The sequence below is a fragment of the Otolemur garnettii genome, unplaced genomic scaffold (assembly GCF_000181295.1).
Source record: "Otolemur garnettii isolate 467f Iridium unplaced genomic scaffold, OtoGar3 scaffold00010, whole genome shotgun sequence".
In the NCBI taxonomy this organism is placed as follows: domain Eukaryota; kingdom Metazoa; phylum Chordata; class Mammalia; order Primates; family Galagidae; genus Otolemur; species Otolemur garnettii.
The window spans coordinates 17,735,711-17,742,939 of record NW_003852405.1 but is presented as its reverse complement, the minus strand read 5'-3'; the positions used below and the strand labels follow the sequence as shown (position 1 = coordinate 17,742,939).

The following is a 7,229-nucleotide window of genomic DNA, read 5'->3' as shown; positions in this document are numbered from 1 at the left end:
CCCCCCGCGACCGCCGCGGCCGCCGCCTCCCCGAACCCGGGGCCCGGGCTCCTTGTGTGGCACCAACTCCGCCTCCTCGGCCGCCGCCGCCATCTTAGCCTGTGCGGCAAAATGCGTCCTTTTGGATGGTTGGGACCCAGCCTAGGGCGTAGCTCCCCGGGCCCGAGCGCCGGGGGCCGGGTCCCCCAAGTTCTTCCGCCACCCTCAGTCCCGCCGCCGCCAAAGCCCAGAGGCCCGAAACCCACTCGGGCCCCAGCGAATCGGTCCAAATAACCCCTGAAACTCACAGTTTGGTGCCGTGTGCGTCAAACCGGGGCGACGTTGGGAGCGCGCGGCGTCCCCGCGTCACACGCCGCTCTGCACGCTACTCGGCTTCCACGGCCCCCCTCCGCTCCCCGCTTTTCGCCTCCGGCCCCGGTTCCCACGGCGCAGGCGCGCTGCTTTCCCGCCTCTGCCAGGCGGCGGCCCGCGGGGGTGGCCGGCGAGGAGCGCCCGGGCGGCCTCGCGCTGGTGGAGCGTCTGGGCCAATTAGACAAACGGGGGCAGCAGGAACAGTGCTCCACTGTTCTCGGGTGCCAGAAACCAAACAAGGTCACCTCCCCCAGCGCTGACCTAATCGTTCCCAAGGAGGTTCCCGCCCCAAAGTAGGCACGCTCCAAATATGGTGGTGCCCAAACTCTGCAAGACCCAAACACTGGGCATGCCTAGGCCCTTTAAGGTGGAACAGGCCCGAGTTTGATTTCCACGATCACTGGCGTGCCAAAATCTTTTCTGTTGCAACTGTTGAGGAAAACAGCGAAGGAATGCAGTATTCACTGGTCACAACTGTGCAAAAATGGCAGAGGAGGGCTTTAGGCTCGTAAGGGGAACAAGTGGTGGGAGATGCTTGATGGCCAGGCAAAGCGTCAAGTGTGGCACCTCAATTCCTCAGACAGCCTACCCTAAAAAGTGTTCTAGGTTTGCCCCAGTTTGACTCCCGTGCGTTACTGAGTGTGTCGTGACAAGTGATGTAAGAAACACCTGAGATGCCAGTTAACTCGTAAGTGAATCCCTAAGTCCCAAAAGGGTTCTGGAGCTGTGTTTTAATAAGCATTCTACACAGGATCCCGAGGGCAGAGACAGTGATTAGGGGCTAATCCTTTTGCTTTTGAACCGAGCACACAAGCAGGTGTTATATGTTTAAGATGAACCAAAAGTTCCTGAGGAGTCTACTAATTCTGCTTTAATAAGTTCTTTGGAACTTTACACATTGAAATTTTTAAAAATTAAAACGTTTTCAATAGTTGAGCAACTATCAAACTGTGCTCCTCCAAACCCTCAAAATGTTATTGGCATTTACACGGAAACAACGTAGTAGTGTTTATTTGACAGGAAGGGGAAATGTTCTTTTTCCTTTAGGATGGTGCCTTCATCAGTAGCAAACGTGGATTCCAAACAGTAGATATTTGATTAAATACCACTAATTGCTTCATTACTTACTAATAATAGCTGACACTTTTGAGTGCTTACTGTATAGTGTACCAAGCATGAATCAACTCAGTCAATTTCATTACAACCTAAGGGGGTAAAGAGAGTTTAAATAATTTCCTCAAAGTCATACAGCTCTTTGTCTATTTCAAAGTGCTAAGTTTCCTTCTTCATTTACTCAAAAAGGTAAAAAATAAAACATAAATGTGTATATTTTTGTAGCCAGTTAAGAGGTGCCCTTTAGATCATTTCTTTTGCAGAATCCATTAAATTTGGCATTCTCAATTTACTATTGGACTTAGAACAAATAAAAATATTGTGCCCTATGGAAAGACCCACATTATATCATGACAAAAGCAGTTACTAACAAAATAACTGTTGTGAGTGTACACCATGGACTGACTGATGTGTAGATGGGCACACCCCAGGCAGATAAAACGACTCAGAACTCTTGCCTCCATGATCAAGAACTGGTCTCACCAAGCTGTTTTGTGCACTAGAACTTGGCAACTGAACTGTAATACTATAGAAGTAGTAATAATAGTAACTACAATAGCAGACGTAGTAATAGTTGTTTATAAACAAAAAGCTGTGTGTGAGTGGGAGAAGCAGTACAGAAAGCTTGAATAAGGTCATGCAAAAAGAAAAAAATCAGGCAACTGGGAAAATCCGAGGACTAGTTATGTGGCTCAATGCCAAAATAGTCAAAGATACTAAAAGGAAATTGCAGGTAAGAATGAAAATCAAGATGTAGAAAACAGTTTGACCCTAGGAGAAAATCCACAAAGCACATCCATTCACTGTGAATAAAATAAGGCTATGATGAAGAAATTTTTAAAAGAAGGAAAGGAAGCAAAATCAAGGTCTGGCTACTGTTGAGATGTTAACATCTGACCATATTAGCACAGTACATGAACCCGTTGAGTAAAACTACCTAATAAAAGATAAAAAGCAAACTGTGTTCTCAAATAATTTACTCAAACAAAAAAAAAAGCAATTCAGTGTTAAATAAAAACAAATAATTCTCCTTATTCTGATACTTTTTTACTCCAGGCAAAATTAAAAAAAAAAAATCAGTTAACCTCCTATTCTAGTAATGAAGTTGAATCATCACTAGGGTACTTTCTTGCGTCTAGCCTATCTACTATCCTAGTAATGAAGTTGAATCAAATTTTGGATTTTGCTTAGGACCTCACCAGTTCTGGACCCACTTCTTGGAACCAAAACTGTAAGGCAAAGTCACTTATGTGGAACTGCGAGTGGTTCAGAATGTTTGCTCATTGGAATGGGGGTGAGGAGGCTATCTGGAGCAGAGAACGACAAGTAATCAGACCAAGTTTTATATTTGTTCCTATCCCACACTGACCCCAACACAGGGCCTGACACATAGCAGGTATGCAAAAAATAATTCCATCCAATTCAACCAACATTCACAGATTTCTAACTCTAGGCACTATCAGAAAAAATATGAATAACACAGTTCCTTGCAGATATTCAATAAATAATGTTGAATGAGGAAAGTTTGTAGTTCAGTAAAAAAACAGACATAAGGCAGCGCCTGTGGCTCAGTGAGTAGGGCACTGGTCCCATATACTGCGGGTGGCAGGCTTGAACCCAGCCCAGCCAAACTGCAACAAAAAAATAGCGGGGCGTTGTGGTGGGTACCTGTAGTCCTAGCTACTTGGGAGGCTGAGGCAAGAGGATCACCTAAGCCCCAGAGCTAGAGGTTGCTATGAGCTGTGACACCACAGCACTCTATCAAGGGCAGAAAAAAAAAAAATAAACAGACATAGAGATGCAATCAACCCTTGATTTACCAGGGAATGGAGGAGATGAGGAAATAGAAAATAAAAATCTCAAAATCAAAGATAAAACTTCATGGCTTGGCACCTGTAGTATAGTGGTTACTGCACCAGCTACCTACACCAAGGGTGGCAGGTTGGAACCCGCCTGGGCCTGCTGAAACAACAGTGACAACTGCAACAAAAAAATAGCCAGTTGTTGTGGTGGGCACCTATAATCCCAGCCACTTGGGAGGCTGAGGCAAGAGAATCGCTTAAGCCCAAGATTTTGAGGTTGCTGTGAGTTGTGGTGCCACCGCACTTTACCAATGACAACATAGTGAGACTCTGTCTCAAAAAAAAAAAAAGTTATAACTTCATAAAACTAGTTAGCGCCTGTGACTCAGTGGGTAGGGTGCCAGCCCCATATACCAAGGGTGGCGGGTTCAAACCCGGCCCCGGCCAAAATGCAACAAAAAATAACCAGGAATTGTGGCAGGCGCCTGCAGTCACAGCTACTCACTGAAGCCTAAGAGCTGGAGGTTACTGTGAGCTGTGACGCCACAGCACTCTACCGAGGGTGACAAAGTGAAACTCTAACTCTTAAAAAAAAAAAAACTTCATAAAACATGTACAAAATATATTTAGTATACACATATTTAGTAAAAATTATATCTAATATTTAGGAACACATTTAGAATTACTCATCAGCACATCAGTGTATTGTACTGGGCCCTTTGGAGAAGACGAATGTAAGTACAACGCACTCAGCTCTCAAATATCTATGCTGGAATAGATCAAAAGTCACATGTGCTATTCACATGTTAGAATTGGCAAAGAAAAGTTGGCTTATTGTTCAACAAGTTCCTGACCTAATGATGATAATAACATGGAGTCAATTTCCTCCAGGTATTGACTCTTAGCTTTGCAGGTTGAAAATTGGTTGAACCAGAGTTGATCTAGTTCAAATAGATGAAATGTGTAAGAGGCTAATGGATAAATCACATGCCAACATAATAATGTAGGGTAAACTTGACTGCCAGGCATAATGGAACACTCAGGCAGACTGGTCAGCACACCCTCTCCCTGTAGAGAAGGGTGTAGAAACACTAAATTACTTGCTTGATGAACATACGATTGAAGGAATTTTATTTCAATAGATAGCATCATAAAACTTTGATAGCAATGTGTACTCTGCCATTAGGATGTACCGGTCAAGGGAACTTGAGCTCTTAGTATGTTCTTATCAGGATAATAACTTATTTTCTTTAAAGATACATAACAACATATCACAAAAAGAACTATTTATAACTGACATTTCATCAATTCTATGGCACGTTTTTAAAAATGTTGTAGCAGACCAGGCGTGGTGGCTCACAGCCATAATCCTAGCAGTCTGGGAGGCCGAGGCGGGTGGATTACCTGAACTCACCAGTTTGAGACCAGCCTGAGCCAGGGAGAGACCTCCATCTCTAAAAATAGCCAGGTACTGTGGCGAGCACCTATAGTCCCAGCTACTTGGAAGGCTGATGCAAGAGAATCGCTTGAGCCCAAGAGTTGGAGGTTGCTGTGAGCTGTGATGCCATGGTATTCATGCCCAGGGTGAGAGCTTGAGGCTCTGTCTCAAAAAATATATATATTATTTATTTATTTATTTAAAGACTATATTGATAAGGAAAAGGTTAAATCTTGAGTATTAGCAAAAATCACAATAGAGAACAAATGGCAAGAAACATTTCATCATTTTGAAATAAACCATGTTCCATACAATAATGCACTAAAAATTGTGAGATACACAGTGTCCTTACTAGGAACTAATGCTGCAACTGAACACATTTTTTTTACTGTAAATAAAGTGTAGACATCAGAAAAATCACAATTAAGTGTTGAGACTTTGAAAGCCATTTTATGTGTGAAATATAATTTAACAAATTCTTGTGAAAAATTTCATGACCTTTTAAACAACGACAGCAATCTACTAAAAAAAATTCACTCAAATGAGAAATATGGAAAAGAATAAAATAATACTATACATAATTTTTAATGTGTTAACTTTGTAAATTGTACTTATGTTGAAAATTAAAAAAATATATTACAATACTATTTTTGCATTCTATGAAAATTTTTGTTGCTACATATAGACTAAATTTTTCATTAAGAAACCCCCACCCCTGTCAATGGTGTCTCGCTTTACCAATGTTAAAATCTGGTCACCTTACCATAGACAGCAAGCAGAGGAATGGAGTCTAAAACACAGTTTGCTCCTCACTCACAGACTCATGCCCTGTGTAGCAAGCCTCAATCTATCCACAGGAAAAGGTGCCATTTTCTTCCCACAATGGTGCCTTTTCTTTGTAAAGTAATCCTTGTACCCATGAGCCTCCATCAGCCTACTTTTCATTCTTCTGCACTGCACTGAAGATTACGTCTCTTAATTCCTCTGCCCAGGGAGGGTCTTTCCCTAATTCCACTTCCCTACTTCCCACAAAGGGAATTGATTGACTACCGGGCCCTAAGTTTTCAGTCCCTATCCTCAAGAAGCTTACAGTCTAATGGAGGGAGATAAATGGAGAAAAGGATCATTGTGAAAGGTATAGGATAGGAGGAGACACCCAGCAGGAGCTTGGGAATACCAAAGAGTAGGACGTACCTTAGCCTGGGGAACTAGGAAAGGCTCCTGGAGGAGGCTCTTTCTGCCTAGAGCCATCTTCCCCCCTCTTCACCAGGGCTAATTCCTTCTCACTCAAGTTTCAGTTAAATATTCCTCCCTCAGAGAGTCCTTCCCTCACCCACCCCCTCACCTCACACTCATAGCACTCTATGCTTCCTCTTTGGTTACATTCACCTCATATGTCCAGTAAACCCCACTATAACTGAGCAAATGGGACCCCAAACTCAATTTTATAAATTACAAAGTCACATTATTATGTGGCTAAGGAAATGTCTGGAGTGAGCCTGCATAGTTTGCTGGAGAGTTCCAGGTGTCAAGCTGTGTGATCAAAGTTCATCCTGGTCTTAGCTAGAGTGTGGAGCAATTTGCTAATCTCCAGCTTAAATACTCTAGGGGTTAGTCCAGGTTCTATGACCAGCTGGAAATTCCAGTGTCATAGCACTGATTCTAGGAATTCCTAGGTTTTTTGACACTCATTTAATCTACCTAATCCAGGAAGATTGGCGTGGGAGATTACTAGGAATGCAGAGGTCCCACTTCCTCCATTCCACTTTGCCTTCCCTTCCGAGATAAGAACTTCAGCCCATCACATTTGAAAATGAGAACCAGACAGAGGACAGGATTAATGGCCAGATGTATTATGATTGGTTTTTGCATTATCAGGAAGTACAATCTCACTATATGCTATTTTCTACATGACTGTACCTGTGGATTTTTCTAGAATTGAAATAGTCAATAGTCATATAGAATGGCCTTGCTTAATGACCACCTCTCTAGACTGCACACTGCCTGAGGACAAGGGCCATGTTAGTCTTGCTCATGAGTTGTTCCTTATCATGGTGCACTTCTTAGCTCCTCTTAGTTGCTTAGCAAATATCTGTGGAATTGAATTGATATTATCTTTAAGCCAAGCCTTAAAAGACCTTTACAAGCTAGGTGAGAGCAAAGGGACAGGCATTCTTTGCAGATGGAGAAACATGAAAAATGTCTAAGAATTCGAGGGAGTATGGCATGTTTGAGGAAGGGTAAATAATTCACACAGCTAGAATATACAGCACAGGGAAGTATAGGGAGTGCCGAGAAATTAAACTTCAAGGAGAAGCAGACGTTCAATCACAAAGGATAAGGAACGTGGACTTTGTCCTAAAGGCAATGGGAAATTACTGATAGTTTATTTATTTATTTATTTATTTATTTTTGGAGATGGAGTCTTACTCTGTCTATAGCCCTGGGTGGAGTGCAGGGGCACCATCATAGCTCACAGCAACCTGTTACCCTGGCTCAAGGGATCCTCTTGCCTCATACTCCTG

The 7,229-nt window shown here is 42.7% G+C and overlaps 1 protein-coding gene across 6 annotated transcripts in view; it reads right to left on the bottom strand.

Moving 5' to 3' along the window:
• Positions 1–553, bottom strand: part of ZNF644 (zinc finger protein 644) — a 108,968-nt gene extending 108,415 nt beyond the window's left edge. For 4 of the 6 annotated variants that reach the window (XR_002771865.1, XM_023509800.1, XM_023509801.1 and 1 more), the window contains exon 1: positions 288–394. The gene's annotated coding sequence lies outside the window, so the exon portion shown is untranslated. Of the gene's footprint in view, positions 1–287 lie in introns of all 6 variants that reach the window. The other 2 variants (XM_003784166.2, XM_012801757.1) reach the window with 1 other exon arrangement.
• Positions 554–7,229: the final 6,676 nt, after the last annotated feature.